Consider the following 18,043-nt stretch of genomic DNA (forward strand, 5'->3'; position numbering starts at 1 on the left):
TGATATGACCTTCTTGCTGGGCCTGATGTGGGGAAAGGAATGATAGAATGGGCGGAGTGGATCACTTTATAAGGAGCGCTCAGAAAATGCTAACTGCTATTACTACACTGTTAACCATCTAGAAGCACACAAAGTCCTGGATTTTCATGCCATACCATAGGAGCCTGCCCTGTCTTGAGCCAAAGCAAAACTCTCCCACAATCCATAGTCTGCCAGGGAGCATGTTGTTGACTGAATTAACTCTAGGAAACTCGTTTCTCAAGCTCTTCCCTGCCCACATGTACCAAGAGTTACCCAGAAAGCAGCTGCCAGTCTCACAAGTGGAAATTCCCTCGGGCTCCCCTTGCAGGCCACTCCCTATCTCTAGTTTGGTTGAAGGTGTACAGGGAAGTGGCTTCCTGTACCAAGACTTCATTGTCCACGGTAGTTCTGTAAACACTAGTGTGAGCTTTGAGCCTCCATGGCAGTAGTACTGCTCCTCACAGTGTTCCAATAGCCCCTCAGTTTTGCAGGCAGAATATAGGGGATGAAGAGAGTAGATAGACTATTAAGTTTTAATGAAGTTTTTTAAATAAATATTTTTACTTTATTTGTGTGTGTGTGTGTGTGTGTGTGTGTGTGTGTGTGTGTGTGTGTGTTCCTGGGCACAGATATGCCATGACATACAAGTGAAGATCAGAGGATACCATTCATGAGTTTGTTATTATCTTCTACCATGTGTGTCCTGGGGCTCCACCTCACATGTTCAGACTCAGCAGTCAGGGCCTTTACCCTCTGAGTCATCTCACAGGCCTCTCAGTGAAGTTTTAAGATAGATTCTTCCATTCCCCTTTCTTTGTCCATGGTAGCCATATGGTCTGAAATACTCTTTGTCTATGGCTAGAAACACCTTCTAGTAAGATGGTAGTATTGAGAATCTGGAAGTTTCCCAGAGGGAAATGGGTTAAAGGAAAGCAGAGCATGTGGGCCCATGCTGACAGTCTGAATATTACATTATCTATTTCTGCAAATACCTTGGACCAGATCCATCTGTCACATACAGAGACAACATTGATCATTCAGGATAGATTTGCCAAGTCTAAGATGCCAGCTGTCCTCTCCTGCCTGCTGTGGGCAGAGAATGCCTCTTTATAACCAGCTAGAGTAGTCATTGCATAGACACAGGTCTCCAACCCAAATTCATTTAATTTCCTTTCTGTCCCCTTTAAGAGAAAATGAGCAAGTAAGGAACATCCTCCATTGGCTCCATGATGGTTATGGAGGATGTTTTACTTCCCACACCTTGCTGCTGGAGGGTGGGGGCGTGTGTGTGCATACTCAGCATATGACCCTGCAATATTATAAGCTTATTCATTCTCTTGCTGCAGTTCAGTGTTCAGGTGCAGCTTGCTGACTCATGGACTGGAGGAAGCCAGTCATTCTCAATTGAGAATTGGTACTCTCTACCCATCAACACTTGCCTTCTACCCAACACTACAGAAATGCAGAAAAGTTCTATCTGAGAATTCAAATTTATTCTGGAGGGCTGCTGCAGACCTAGACTAGATCTGCTCATTTTCGTCTTAGCTGTCTCAATGGGTTCACATTTGACAAGAGCAGCAGAGTCCATGTACCCAAGAAATAGGAAGTAGGGGGACAAACAGGGATGGGGCCAAATTGCTCCACTGTGGGTAAGATTCTAGATCAGCAAGACTTTTCTCAGGAGCAATGTGTGTGGTAGCATTGGTGAAACTTGTAGGCTTCCCTTTGACTTAGCCATTGCTCCTCTGCTTTCTGTCATATGGAAATAATCAGAGATCCCCACAAAGGTGAATAGGTTGTCATTATTTATAATAGCAAGGGGGAATAATGTAAATATCCCTTCGTGGTGATAGGTTGGTTGTTTCCATACAGCCATGAATTATAACACAGCCATTAAACATTATGGTGCCAATAGCTGCTAATTGACATGAGATATAATAAATTTATATTGTGGGGAAAGCATAATAAAATATGCAAAACATATACAGATGGATATGTATATAAAGAAATATTCTAAAACAGTCTCCAGCATGTTGGCTGATGGACATTTTGGTAACTAGTTTGATTTGGCTTGTGTCTATTATTGTTTCTTGATTTTGTGCAATAAGCTTGAATTTCATTTGTAGCTAGAATTAGAAACAATGAAATTTTCTCTATCTTTTACATATATGTGTGCACGAATGTGCATGCTTGTACACATGCACATATTTCTGCGTTTAGAAGGTATCAATAACATCACTTTTTAAAAAAAAAACCAAAAATGACAGAAGAGTAAATAGTCACTTGGCGTTGGCTGTTTAATTGAAAGAACTCTCCAGTCCCTCCCTGCTTAGCTGTGCATTGGAAAAGTACACAGGACTGTATAAATGCTAAGGTTATTTACTCCTGTCCTTAAATGCCTTATGTTAACAAATACAGTAAGTAAACCGGGCGGTGGTGGCGCACGCCTTTAATCCCAGCACTCGGGAGGCAGAGCCAGGCGGATCTCTGTGAGTTCAAGGCCAGCCTGGGCTACCAAGTGAGTCCCAGGAAAGGCGCAAAGCTACACAGAGAAACCCTGTCTCGAAAAACCAAAAAAAAAAAAAAAAAAAAAAAAAAAAAAAACACATTCAGTAAGTAATGATTCTTACTTTCGTGTCAGAGGGGCCTTCTGTGTGCCAAGCATAGTCCCCAGCTCCTTTGTTCAGGATTTTTTTCCTGACGTCAAAGAGGGCAAAGCAGGTTTACAAGACGGCAAGCAAAGAGGTGAAGCTCCGCAGCTCTAAGGCACGTCTCAATGGAGCTTGAACCCACTGTGCTAAGTTTCTCGTTGAATGGCCTCTAGGCTTGTCTTCCTCAAAGGAGTTACCCTACTGAAGAACCAGCATTTAGCCTACTGGCTGACAGGAGAACAAGGGGTATAGTGTGCAAGCCTGATGGCCTGGGTTCAATCCCCCAGACCTACATAAAGATAGAAGAGGAGAACTGACTCCACAAAGCTGTCCTCTGACCGCCACAAGTGCACCATGGTACCCAGACTTTCATGCGCACGTGCCACACACACACACACACACACACACACACACACACACACACACAAGGATAGATGGATGGATGGATGAAAGAAAAGAAATTCAGGTCAAGTATGTGGTGAAAAGGTCACATCTGGTGGTAACTTTCTTGCTGGAGGATCCTGAAGTGGTCCAGGGATCACTTGCTAAGAGGCAGAGAACACATGTTATAGTCTTCCTTCATCTTCTTTTGTGGTCCTAAGTGTTCATGGGAGTTTCATTCAGATGACCTTACCTAATCCCATCTCTTCTCAAAGACCTCACCTCTACACACCCTAGTCAGATTAAGTTTCTACCCTCTTAATACCTCACAGCAGGGATTAAGTGTCAACACATGAACACTTGTAGGATATACTTAACCCATGGCAAATTGAAAACCCAAAGTATTCCTAAAATAAAACTGTATCTGTACTGAACACATGCAGACCTTTATTGTTATTACATATTGTTCAGGAAAGAAAAACAGCTTTTTTACATAGCATTTATATTGCTTTAGGGATCACAAATAATTTGCATGTTTCACTATTTAATGCAAGGTGCTTGAGCATCTGTGGATTTTGGCATCTGGGAGTATCCTGGTCCCCATTCTCCTCAGTGGGAGTCTGGGCGGGTGCTCCTTTGGAAACTCATCAATGCTTCTGGTGACACCACTGAGTCTTCAGTGAGGGAGCCAGTGGGAAAGCAGGTACCACCTCCTGGCCTGTGAGAAACGAGGCTGGGCTTTCACAGATGACCCTCCCTCTCACCAAGAAATCCACAGATTTCAGTGTCCTCTCTCGGGGAGCTTTGCCATATAAATGCGAAGTCCCTGATCTCCCTCTCCACATGGTTAAAAGATGGTACACATCTGTGTTCTGTTTAGATCAATGCCTTGGGCAGTATAGATGGTTCAGCTACCAAGTACTGTGTCCTTTGGCCTAATTTCCATTCCAAAATACAGAATCATTTTCTTACAGCATTAGCCAAGCATGTCCTAATCACAACAGCTGCCGTCTAGTAAACACTATGCACCAAGTCTTAACGGACTAAGCACATTTGTGTGTATAATCTACTTATTTCTCACCAGTCCTGGAGCTGTGGCATTCTTAATGATCCTCATTTTGCAAGAGAGGAAAATGAGGCACACAGAAGTTAAGTAAATCTCCCCAGGTGATATGGGAACAAAGTGGTGGAACCAGTATTCAGAGTACTACTGGAGGGCCACCTGATCCCAAACTCCCACACTGAACTGTTGATTCACTATTCTTAAGATATTCTTTTCATTTAACAGTCTGTTTATCAAGTATGACAGGTATTCTCTGAAAACCGACAACCTATCAAACTATTGAAAAGTTTCCAAACGTTTTCCTATGTAATGTGTGCTTATGAGGGCATGGCACTGGGATTTTGCCCGTTCAGCAGATTCTGGGCAACTCAAGTAAATTCCCTCTAAATCTACTCGGTTTGTGTCAGGCAGGTTCCTTGTGTTCACCAGACTTGTTAAGTTATTGTACAGAGGAATCAGCCCTGTAGATGCCTCCCAGAGCAGCAGAGAGCGGGGAACAATATGTACAGTACTAGCATTGCCTCTCTACAGTTTAGGAAATGGTTCCACCTCCCTACCCCATTGTAGAGCCAAGGCAGCCTTTATATGGTGATTGGGCCAAGTCAGTGATAAGGAAGTTTGCCCAGCCCAGACCTGGCATGTGAGCAGTGCACTGTCTTGCCAGGGATAGCTGGTATTTCAGAAGTGGGACTTTGTCTGTGTTGTGTCTTGTCTCAGTGGAGACTTATTTTGCTCTTGACCCTGATTCTCCTTTTCCAACTGCCATGAGACTGCAGTCTCAGTAATTTTAAACCCTGGACAGGAAAATGGAAGCATCTTATTTCACGACACAGGGTCTCGAACCGCCTAACCCAGACTCATAGATACTTTTGACCAAGTGACAGATTAGCATGGAAAGTTTATTAATTCAGTGGATAAGAAACTTAACATACTTTGTCTTTAGCCAAACATAGTAAAAGAGATCTTCAAATACATTTTTAAAAGAATATATATATATATATATATATATATATATATATATATATATATATAGTTCTATTTCCCAAATATACAGTGATTAAATCCATTTGTGCATCTCTGCCAGCAGCTGTGGTACCGCCACCGTTCCTATCTCTCATGTAAATTACTATCACCTTGTGGTTTGAAACCAGCTTGGTAAGTCCTTTACTGAGTAGCTTCTACAAGGCTGGCCTGGTTAAGGAACTGGAACTCTTTAGTCTCTCGGGGGCCATCGCTGGAATATTGAGTCTGCAGTTGGGAGCTACCATACAGGTTGTCATGCAGAGCTTTGTCAAGCAGAACTAGGTTGTGGAGCCTGTCCCGAAAGCTGCCGTGGTACCACTTCTTTTTGGCCTTACCCCCAGATTTGTTTACTGGGTCTTTGTCTTTGTTGGCCAACTCTCCAGCCTCATTCTTCTGATCGTCCTTGGGTGACACTGCAAAGCTTGGAGAACAGTGACAGCCCTGGCAGCCTTGCTGAGATGTCAGACTGAAAATAAAAAAGTCGGTTTTTAAAGGAAGAAAACTGTACTACATTTCCTCAGGTTCAAGCTGACTTGGACATAGTAGAAGCGTAGGGTCACTGGCCCCTGTCTCTGGCTGCTCATCCAAACTGTGATCCAGGGGAAGGGTAGCATGTTGATAGGCTCTTGGGCTTCATTTGGCTGCTTGCTAGCGTAAGGGATTTTCATTTTGGAAAGGGCATTTTGTTGTCTTTCATTTGTATAATTGACTGAATTGATAGTTTCTAATATTCTTCTGTTGGAAGGATTCTCCCAAGGGTTCCCCTTCCGTTTCCACAGCTGCCTAGGTGAGTGACAGGAAGCCCTAGTATAATCACAATACCAGTTTGTCAGGGTAAATCTGGGTGGCGATAAGAAGAAAGGGCTAGAGGATGTATAGTGGGGTTGGCACTCTAGAAAACTTATTGTCACCTATATTTTAAGTGGATGAAAATACAGATTGATGACTTCTAAAGGGAATAGAATAGACACCTTTGCAAGTGAATTGCCAAAAACCTGCTGACAAAAAGTGAATGAACGTCAGAAGTGTTAGATGTGGAGTAGTGGAAGGGTGGGCTAAGATAAAGGAGCGGGCCACTCATGATGTCTGACCATGCATCGGATCCCCTAGTGAACTGGAGATGCAGCAGTTTATGCAAAGGAAGGAATCCTGAGATTGTTCAGTTGGTTGTTTGGGTCTTAGGTAAAAACTTCTTTTCCAAAAAGTTGAAGCACCACCACCCCCACCACCCCTTTTAAAGGCATATAGAAACATCACTGAAGAGGCAAGCATTTCTTCCCAGACAGAATGGTGTTTTAGTTTTGCCAAGAAGCAGGTACTTGCAGAATAAGTCTGTTTAGCTGTTAACCAGCTACTGCTGAGATCTCTGCAAAGGTAGGCCCTTGCCTACTCATCTCCATTTGACAGTGCTTTTTTTTTTTTTTTTCCAAAATAAGACCTTGTCCAGTAAGTCCACATGTATTTTGAGGCAAGACTCCATTCTTAAAAAGATTGTGATGGAAGGAAATGGGGGTTGGGTTAGTTTTGGTCCCAATGGCAGACACTAAAAGATGCTCCAGCATTAAGGAGAAAGAGCCTCCATGGTTGACTTTATTAAAATCTCAGCTCAGGTGTTACCCCTAAAGAAGCTGCCCTTTCTGTAGAATTCACACCACTCCATCCACCTTCCCATCCAGGTACCTGCTTTCACACTGCCTTGATTATAATTTCGTTTCTTACCTCTTAATACCATTTAAAATGAAGTCTTTTTGATTTTCGTTTACTTGCTTAAACTGATATTTTTCTATTCATATCATCTACGATAGTTACTAAACTTTTAAAATCACATTAATAATCAACATATTTCTCAGACAAAATTATTTGGAGCAAGTACCTCTAATGTGCATTTGTTGATTCTATTAACTTATTTATAGAGTGTGTTTCTACCTTAGTCATTTTATATACAGCACATCAAAAAACACAATACAGAAATTCTACAAAGATAGCTACAAAAAGTGCCCAAACTGGTATTTTCTCTTCCTCTGTCCTGTCTTCGAGTACACTGTCCTTGAACACGAGTGGCCCGAGGGCAGAGGCATCCCAGGGCCTGAAACCTGTCGGAGAACCTGCCTCATAAAGCCACCTAGTAATGCTGGGTAAATATTTCTTGTTTGAAAGTAAACACGACTACAGCACAGTTCACCCTCCAGACTCTGAATGGCTAGGGTTTTGCTGTACCTTTGGTGTGTAGGAGGAAAACCATGGTTTTAGGATCAGAAAGTCTTCCTAATACAAGCCGTGCTGAGTAAGGGATTTGCTGTAATGATTCAAATCCTTCACCGAAGAGGTAATTGCACCCTCATGACATGAGGGCAGCTCCAGCAGGCAAACAGCTGCTTTCTCAGTTCTCTTATACCAGATGGCCCCAGGGGACCTGCTTCTGAGGCTTTTTGAGGAAATGTCCTCAAAAATAACCGGAATATACTTTTCATGTCTTCCAACACACGTTTCCTAAGTAAAACAAGGAGGTTGAGGGTGAGAACACACGGTAGGAAGACGCTCGCTGCTGGGGAAGGCACTGCGCATTTGCCCAAGCATCCGGTGCCTGGTAGCAGGCACACTGGGGAAGGCCCTGTGTCTCTGTTCTTCAAGTTCAATGGTGAATTAAGACATTTGCAGGGAACCTATAGAAGAAAATCCTTTAGGCAAAGATTTCTTAGATATGGCAGCAAAAGCACCATCTACAAAAGACAAATTTAGTGAATTAGAACATCCAAAGTTTGGTCTTTCAAAAGACACTTTCAAAATAGAAAATTAAAAGACAAGATGCAGATGGGAAATCATATTTGCAAATATCATCACTGATAAATAACTTGTGTTCACAGTCTGTACAGAAATCTTACAAATCCGTGAGGAGACAGTAGGTGTCCAAACAATGCAATCTGATTCAGTAATAAAGACAAATTGACTAGCATACATGCTACAGCATGAACAAAACTCATAAATATGCTGTGAAATTAGCAGTTCACAAAAGACCACACAGGATAGGTTCGTTTTTGTGAAATGTCCATACAGGGCAAATCTGTAGAGATGAAATGTTGATCAGTGTTTGCCTCTGGCTGGGAATGACAGAAAGAGCCATAAAAGATGAAAGTGACACATGTTCTCAGTGTCCTAACGGTTGAAAACTGAAAAGCGGACCATTTCAAGGCATCTAAGTCACACAACACAAGCTCTGCTTTGAGCTCTCCCAGGAGCACTAAATATTCTGTAACTGTTGGTAGTTGTTTTTCTGTATATAATATGGACAAATGATAACAAAATTAAGAGTTTAGAAAAATATGACTGTGAGTACTCTGCCTGAGTGGATGTGTGCATTTTAATACATTAATTAGTTCTTCTAAATAGTTAAGTAGGTTTTCCAAAAATATATGTCTCACTTTTATAAAAGTTAAAAAAAATATGTGGGTTTGTTGGCTAAGAAAACAGGATAGCATTGAGAAAGCCAAATTAATTTTAAATGGTACATGGATGAACTTTCTTTTTCTTAGTAATAATGAAATTTTATTATTTAGAAAGGACAAGAGTAGATGTGTATATTTCATTAGAGAGATCAATTTAAAGAACTTAAAAATAGTATGGATTTAAAGCATACATGTCACACCAATCAAATCTGAGTTACAGTACTGGGCATGCATGTGTGACCTGACCCTGGGCAGCCAGCACATTATCCAGTTGGAAGAATGAAGCCACTAATGACTGAAACTGAATACCAAAGCCCAGGAATTCACCTAGCATTTCTGTGTCCCCTTTTTCCTACCAGAAACAAGAAATGTGGGAAGCTCCCCTGCTGCCATTTCTTGAGCATAATCATCCTGGGCTGGTAAACAAGCAGCTAGTTGCAGAGCCGTTATGACCAACCAGAATAAGCAGTTCCCTTTGACCTTGCATAATTCTGATTCTGGAATGTCTTGCTTCCCTGGCAGCCAGTAGTCTGGCCCTTGGTTTCTGGTGGACCCGTATTTCCTTTCCCAAAACGTTTTGCTTTAAGGCTGTGGAGTCTATTTTAATAGAGCTTTTGAGTATTGCCGGTTCAAAGAAACTTATTATAGTGCATAAGAAGTTCAAAGAGGATATAATAATGACAATACAAGATAGACTCAAGACTGGTAGAAAAATTTAGTCCTGGAGGCTTAAGAGGAGAAAGATGCAACTGCTTGACTCCTTGTGATATCAGAGAAGCCTCAGGGAGGAGGTGGCATGGGGAGCACGCTTTGAATACCTGGAGAGGCAATGACTAGCACAAGGGCAGAAGTGCCGGCACCAACACGTCAGCTAGCTGATGTGACACCAGGGATGGCAATCTGACGTTCCTGGGCCAGGTCCAGATGGGGAGGGCGGGCTACAGCTTCCTCCTGTTTGCTTTCTTTGTGGCTTGTGAGATTAGGAAAAAATCCAGTGGTGAACAGTTAACATTTAAAATGGTTATACAGGGAGGGTGTCTACACAATAGCCTCAAATTTGCTTATTGGTCTGCCATCTAAACTGTTTACTTCCTGGTCCTTGGATGAAAGGTTTGGGGAGGGCCCTCATGGTGGCTCATGCCTGGTAGTCTCAGTGCCTGAGAGATGCAGTCAAGAGAATCAAGAATTCATACACATTCTCAGTTACATAGCAAGTCCCAGGCCAACCCAAGCTGCACGAGATACGTCTCAAAAGAAGGGGGAGGGAGAAGGTAAGAAGAGATGGAGGTAGAATGGGGGTGGCTGTAATCGTAGAATTTAGAAGGGCAGGAGGATCTCAAGTTCAAAACCACAAGGCCAGCGTGGATTGTATACAGCAAGACTCTGTAACACACACACACACACACACACACACACACACACACACACACCAAAATACAGCATTGGAACTATAGCTCAGGATAAGCATGCTCAGCTAGCACCCATGAGGCTCTGAGTTCAGTCCCCAGTACCATGGAAGTGGAGCAGCAGCGCAGAGGACAGAGATGAGTAGTGGGGAAGATTTGGGATCTTTCCTTTGAGAGATCTGCAAATGAAGGAAACCTAAGTAGATTGGAGGGTTGAGATAAAAGTTGTAAGTGTGCATTTTAAGAAGTCTCGCAACATATCTAACCGGAAGTACAATTGGATCCAGTAGCCCAAGTTACCATTATTATGCTTGGTTCTCATCCCTCTCTTTGTAAAACTTCATTTGCTGGTAAATATTTGCCACGTGATTGTGAAAAAAAAAATCTCTGTTCACTCTATTCTGTTGCATTTAAGGTGTCAGATCCAGGAAGGAGAGTGTTTAGACTCCCCCACCCCACCCCCTGTAAATAGATGATGATCAGATATGGCTCATCTCTGGACCAGTTGCTGTGCTGCTGGGGAGAATTCTGGTTGTCCAGCTTAGGTTCCATGCTTCCCTGCAGTGATATGAGTGAGGCACTGGGGATGGGTAAGAACTTCTCCAGGTGAACCAAAGGAACAGAGCTGGGGAAGCTACCATGTGCTAGTAAACCACAGTTCACACGCCGCTACCCCAGGGGAAGGGATTTATTTATGCTACACTTAGGAAACAGTGGTAAGTTTCAGCATTTATTACGCAGTGTGTTTGGGGGTCTGTTTATCTATAGGATGAAGTTGGACAGGTCAGAAACCAGGCCGGCTATTCCTCTGAGAATGTCTTGGTCTTTATACTGTCAGTGAGCAGTGAGGAAGCATTGAAATCAAGCAGAGAAATTTCATGGTAAGATTTATCTTTTGAAATTATCACCAGAATTGTTCTTCTAAGTTAAGCATTTACACTTCATGGGGGGGGGCACAAAATTGGGGGAGTGGGTCTGGAGGTGGGGGTGAATATTATCAAAACACACTGCATACAATTCTTAAAGAACTAGCAAAAAATAATATAAAATTATTGTTTTGTTTTCTGTGTTAATTTTCTTAGTAACACATAGGTGGTCCAGAGTCAATTTGAATCCACCTGAAATTTACCAGAAACATAAAAAGCTAATTAATTTTGTGAGATCATAATTAATACTGTCTTGCTATACTTACTTCTATTGACTTCTCCACGTTTGAAGCATAAGAACTAGAAGAGAATGTAAAAATCATATTCCTTCTATTTTTTTTTTTTTATTCACAGATGTTGAAATTATCTTTTTTCCCCCTAGTGGAAAGGTGACCTTGCTGGAAAATCATTCAAATTTTTTACAGTCAAGTCAATAAGTTCCTCAGAGTTAAAGGAACAAGGGCACAGAGATGGCAGTAGAGGCCACTGCACCCCTGATATCGGCATCTACCAGTGCACCAGCACCCATGGAAAGTGCCAAGATGAGTAGTGTGCTGCTGTGGTTACACTGGAGGAGCAGGGCCAGGCGCTGAGCATAGAAACAGTAGAGAGAAAGTTCGAGTTCCTTGAAATCAACAAAACAGTTTTCCACATCAGTAGACTACTGAATAAACGGCAGAATTCAAGGGAGTCAGCTGTTCACTTGGAAGGAAGGAAAGAGTTGGACATTGAACATTGGCCTTTTCCTCAGAGTTGGTCTCTCCTTATCTCTCTGCCTCATAAGCCTTTTGTGGTATCCGGACTGTGGTGTGGTTATAAGTATTTAACCATTCTAGACATCGTCATTAGCAGAAGCTCTTTTTCCATTGCTGGAAGCTCTGAACACGGTGAATTATTTTAGGCTCCTTATTTTATCTTTATAGGATTACTGTAAAGCTGAAAAACAAATCTGGGACCACCACTTCTAATTTTAGATATTCTTTTGTTTTCGCTAGCTGACATTTAGACTCTTATTAAAAATCTCCCCCTCTTCACTTCTGAGTAGTCCAAACAGGAAATCTTCCATGAGAGTAGACTGTATAGAAAAGTGTGCCAGATGGTCCAGCCTCTCCCTGTGTCCTTAACATATTGTCCAGCCTACTCAGAATGTGACATTAGAGACATCCTCCTTGACTTCCCCATGTGCCAGTAAAGAAAAGAGGCTGTGGATTTGTTTGTAATAACTTCACTAAAGAAAAAAAATCTCTAGAATAATCAGCATAAATTCTCAGTGGTGGGCAGGATAGGAAGGTTAGTTCGTGTGCATCTCTTAATTGCACTTTACTGAAAAGGAAGAGAACAGTGTCCGTTGGGAACTGCCTATTGGAAAGGCCATCCACACCATGGATTAGTGCCACAAAGTCTAAACTATGTTTGACCTTCTCAAATATCCTAAAGAGTACAATGAATACTTTGGATAGAAGACAATATAGAAAATGATTTAAAAGTACAAAGACTATGCCCGTCTGTGGGCAAGGGAACTTTGGACATTCTGCTCAATGTTAGTATAAACCTAAAACTACTTAAAACATAGAGCTTATGTTAACCCCCACACACTACAAGTTTCCTTTAATTTCAGCACCTATGGAGAATAAGTGTGACTAGCATGTCACACTGTCTGTGCTTTAAGCTAGCTTTAAAACGTATTTTATAGTGAAAGAGATGCATGAGATATGGGACTATGACTTACTAATTATCATTCAGCAAATGCCCACTTACTCACCACCCAGGCTAGAAGTTCAGACTGCCTTATCTGTTCCTCTGTCCTTCTCTCTGTCCCTGACCTCTCTCTCCACGATGGTGAGCGCAGATCTGGTGTCTGCAGTCATCAGTTCCTTATTCTGACTGATAATTTTACCTCCTAAGTGCACTTGTCACACTGTAAAGTCACAGAAATGGACAGTGCCCCAGTCTTTGATCCTCAGGAAAATACAAGTTAAGGTTCCTGTGAGAACTCCTAGTTACAACGTTTTCATCAGTTCGTTGATACAAACCATGGTTTACATGCATCTCCTTTAGTATTGTTGATTAACATACTCAGTGATCCACCACTTTGTTATCTCTGCCTGATTGCAGCTACCCTGAGCACATGTTCTCTTGTGAGGCCCATCAGAGCCACCTTGTGCTTAGGAATATCAGAAAGCACTTCAGTAGTATGCTAAAAGGTAGGAACATTTTAAAAAGTGACATTTTCAATAAGGAACGCAAACACACACACACACACACACACACACACACACACACACACAGAGGGAGGAGGGGCTGGAGCAATGGCTCAGTGGTTAAAAGCACTTGTTTCTCAAGAAGGAGGACCCAGGTTCAGTTTCCAGCACCAACATGGTAGTTCATAACCATCCATAACTCCATTCCCAGGGAATCCAACCCCGCTTCTCACTTCCCCAGATACTAGGCACATACGGTGTGCACATACATACGTGCAGGCAAAATACTCACGTACCTAAAATAAAATTTAAAATTTTAAGAATTACAAAGATGTGGCACCACACAGATCTTGAAAGGACACTTACAGTGTGAAAGTTGCAAAGAGGAGGCTGAGCTTTACCTTGTCGGAGTACAGTCACAAGCTGTTACTCAGCCTTCACTTCTCCTAGGCAGATACTTCACTGCCCTAAACACACCCCAATTGTTTGTTTGTTTGTTTCAGCGTTATAAGTAAACTATAGAGAGTAGGTAAATTTGGTAATGGGGAATCTGGGAATAATGAAGACAGCATGTTTTCATAAAAGCAGTATTGTATTAAAATGTTTTGCGGTTGAGTCTCTCTTGCCCTATGATTTTAAGGGCCATTCATGTACAAATAACTTAATCATCTTTATGTAGTAAAATGAGCCTTTGTATCAAGATGTTAAAAGTATTTTCTGTTCTTCTTTACCTGAAATTTGAGGGTCTCACTTTTTACTCTTCCAAATTAACTGTGCTGCACATTTTGGGTAGGTGGTGCAGAGGAAAGCTTCAGATGTGGCTCCCCGAGAGCCATATTCTTTATTTTTATACAGGATACTCTGTCCTCATTGGCCTGGAGCTCTCCAGATACTTTTGGGTGGCTGGCCATTTGAGCCCTAGGGATCCGCCTGTCTCTGCCTCACCAGCATGGTTTCTTCAAGTAAAAGCCCCATGCCTAGCATTTTTTAGTGTGAGTTCTAGGAATGGAACTCAGGTCCTCATGCTTACCGGGCAAGCACTTTATACCTGAGCCACTGAGTCCTGATTGTCATATTCTTCTCATATTAATGTGTGTCTGGGGGTGCACATACATAGTCCTCCAGGGTACATCCTGGAAAGGTAGCTGTTGGACCATAGATGACATCTTCACCTTGATCAGAATGGGTATAGCCATTTGATTTATCTCTCCTTCAATAGAAGATGGTAGTTTTTGGTGTTCCACATCACAAACACCAGCATTCTCAGGATTTGATATCCACTTTCTAGTCATTGTATGGGTAGAGGATTCTTTTGCTATGGCTCTCATGTACTCTTCTGGCTTACTGAAAAGCACAGCACTTTTTCTTTAGTTTCCCCTTTAAAGTCTTAGGTTGCTTGCCCAATTTCTGCCTTTCTTTTTTACTAATAGTAATAATTCATGTAGCCTAGCTATGAGTTCCACATTTATTTACATGTCATAGATCTTTCTCCTCTCTTAATATTATCTTTTAATGAAAACACACTTGTTACTGGGGGGTAGGATTGTGTTTATTTTTGTTCTTCTTTTACGACAGGGTCATACTGGCCTTGAACTCATTATGTAGCCCAAGCTGGACTCTACTCATAGTCCTCCTGCCTCAGCCTCCCAAGCACTTGGATTACAGGCACATGTTGCCATACCTGGCTCAAAGTTAATGTTTTAATATAGTCAAGTATACCTGTATTTTCCCTTACAGTACTCTGCTGTAGAACAATCTTTGTACATTGTAAATGTGTGTTACTACCATTGGCCAATAAAGAGCTGACTGGCCTATAACTGGGCAGTAAGAGACTGGGCAGGAGAGCCAGACTAGGAGGATGCAGGGAAGAAGAAGGGTGGAGTCTCAGGAGTTGCCAGCAAGACACAGAGAAAGCAGGATGTGTATGAAATTAGGTAACAGACATGTGCTAGAACTTAGATAAGAAAATTGTGTTAATTCAAGTTGTAAGAGCTAGTTAGTAATAAGCCTGGGCTATCTGCCGAGCATTTATAATTAATATTGAGTCTCCGTGTGGGTTCTTTGAGAGCTGGCAGGCGGGAAAGAAAAGTCCTCCTACAATACTCCATTGGATAAATCCAACCCTGAATTTATCTTCTATAGTCTGTATTGTTTGCCTTTGATATTAAGATTTATAATCTATCTGGAAATCATTTGATTTGTGTGGTATGAAATAGGATGTCCAATGTCGTTTGGATATCCAGTTATTCTATTACTATTTACAGAAGGGCATTTTGCAGTTATTTTATTTTAGAAAATTTAATATGTAAGTCTGATATTTGCATCATTCTTTCCCCATGCTTGCAAATTTCATTTTAAGAGCCATGTTTATGCCTCCCTGACATCCTAACAATTGATGTACCTTAGACTGTAAGACAGAAGATTGAAATAGTCAATGTTAAACTCTCATAGTGCTTCCTCTAAAAAAAAAAAAAATACTTAAGATGTCCTACAAATAGCATTATAAATCATGAATTTTCTTTGGTTGAAAGAGAACAAATATATTTAATTTTAGGAACCAATTTTGATGTATCTGAGTGTGTGATTAAAACAAGGAAAGACTGAACTCACTCTGTGTTGTGTACCATGTGCACAACTGAAGTGCTGGGCCCAGCACCTTTAGTTCCTTCCATTGGGGGTTTTCTTTGAAGTGAGCAATTGAACTAGAATTCTTGTCCAGGAATCTCATTTAAAATTCAGAGTTCCTCTCTCTGACTCATTTCTGTACTATTCACCTGAGAAGATTCACACTGTTCACTGAGAGAACCTTAAGGACAATAGACACCCTCTGCTAAGATTGTCAGTTTTTTTTAAACCCTGGAGTTACTCACCATTTTCACTCACATCATCAGAGTTTAAAGTTGACTTGAAACTTATCCTTCAGAATTTTTTTGAGCTGGAAATCAGAATCACTATATTGTGGATTAGTCAAGTATTTTAATGTAAATTATTAGAAAAGTATTTTTGAAAACAACTGCCTATAATTGTTAACACCTTAAGGGAATTTTGTCAGCTAGCATTATTAAAACAAAGGAACAAGTCTGTACTTATCAGTTGAAAATGTATATAAAGTATAATGAATGAGGAAAAAGAATCTGTATAAATACATAAAGAAATATAAGTCAGGATGAAGGTCAGGAGCATATGAGCTCTTTTCTTTTTTTCCCATTTTCAAGTTGAAAACACATCAAAGGTTGGCTGTAGGCAGACTTTTCTGTCCTGCCTGCCAGCTCCCAAATAACCACACAGATGCTTATTATTAATTATAAATGATTGGCCAGTAGCTTAGGATTGTTACTGACTACCTCTTACAACTTAAATTAACTCATTTTTATCAATCTACATGTTGCCACATAACTTGTGGCATTTACCCATCCTCTTACTTGTCTTGCTCCCTCTCTGTCTGGCTGGTGACTCATCCTTCTTTTTCCCAGCATTCTCTCAGTCTTGCTCTCCTGCCTAACCTCTTCCTGCCTACCCACTGGCCAGTTGGCTCTTTATTAAACCAATGAGAGCAATATATCTTCACAGTGTACAAAAGGATTATTCTATAGCAGTTGGCATGTACATAGTTTCTGTTTCAAAAGGTTGAGTAGATACATGAAAGAACCTATGCTTTTCAGTTTTCATCAAGAGATTATAGTTTTATTTTTGTGTCATTTTCTCTGATCCATTATTGTCATCCTACTGATCAGTGCTGCTTTCAGCCATATTTGCCCAACTGGCTCTATTTCCTTTCTCTTTTTGTGATATTCTAATTCAAGTCATAAAGGGATGTTTTCCAGGGAAGAGGCACTCACTAATCTAGTATTACATTACCTAGATGCTATTGATTTTTCCTTCTCCTTTTTGGGAGAGAGAATAAAGACATACCCCCATTGGCCTTAATGGCTTCAGTCCCAATTCCAGGTCTGAAGGAGAGATAAACTATTAAGGTCAGCCCTGGCCCAGGCCTGAACTACACACATGTGGGGTACAGATTATTGGCCACTTCTGACAGAGACATAAATACAAGTTTTATGTCTTCTGCACAGTGTGATGCTGGCTGAGGAGCCTTTGGCCCCTCTTCATTCCTTCTATTTAGTCTTCAAGAGTTCTGAGTGGCAGAGTACTCACTACTCCCATTTCTCTTGGCACAGCCCCACAATCAGACCAGGCATTCAATGTCCCTAGGTGTGGTTGTCCATCTGTCTATATGCTGGTGTCCTTTCCTCACTTTTCAGTATAATGCCCTTTGGAAAATTAAACATTGCTTCCATGTGAAAACAGAACACTGGGAGGAAATCACACTTGTTTGTACATTATTGGAAATGTTGGGAGAAGGGGGGACATCTAAGCTAATCTTAAACCAAAGCAATATGTCGAGTCTTTGGACATAATGCTCCATGTTGGTAGAGTGCATTTGCTGGAGCTTTTTGAAAAAAAAAAAAAAGCTATTTGGCAGGATATATCATGACCCTTGAAAGAAGATCCTAACCTTTTACCCACTAACTTTACTTCCAGGAATTTATGCTAAGGAAACAATTGGTGACACAGGCAGTGATCCTCTGCAAGGATGTGATGGCAGCACTATTTATACTAGCTACAAGGGCATAGCAATCTGGATGTGCGCACAGAGAGAATAGCTATAAATCAGGTATACCATACAATAGAATGCTCTGTAGCCAATGAAAAATGTTCCAAAGCCTATTAAATGACGTTGGAAATCCCTATAGTGGGTAACTTTAAAAAATAGCCTGTTAGCCATGTATATAATATTATAAGATATTAACAGTGATTATCAGTTGTGCAAAGTATATATAATTTCATTGCTATTTTGTTTTCAGTATTTTTCCATTTTTCTGCAAAGCCATAAATTGATTATAAGAATTTAGAAAGATTAACTTTCT

General features: G+C 41.1%; 1 protein-coding gene across 1 annotated transcript in view; it reads left to right on the plus strand.

Annotated features, from left to right (window-relative positions):
* Arhgap26 (Rho GTPase activating protein 26) overlaps positions 1-18,043 on the plus strand; it is a 386,442-nt gene that overhangs the window by 348,726 nt on the left and 19,673 nt on the right. The window lies entirely within an intron of this gene.

This window comes from Peromyscus eremicus, chromosome 19, assembly GCF_949786415.1.
Source record: "Peromyscus eremicus chromosome 19, PerEre_H2_v1, whole genome shotgun sequence".
NCBI lineage: Eukaryota > Metazoa > Chordata > Mammalia > Rodentia > Cricetidae > Peromyscus > Peromyscus eremicus.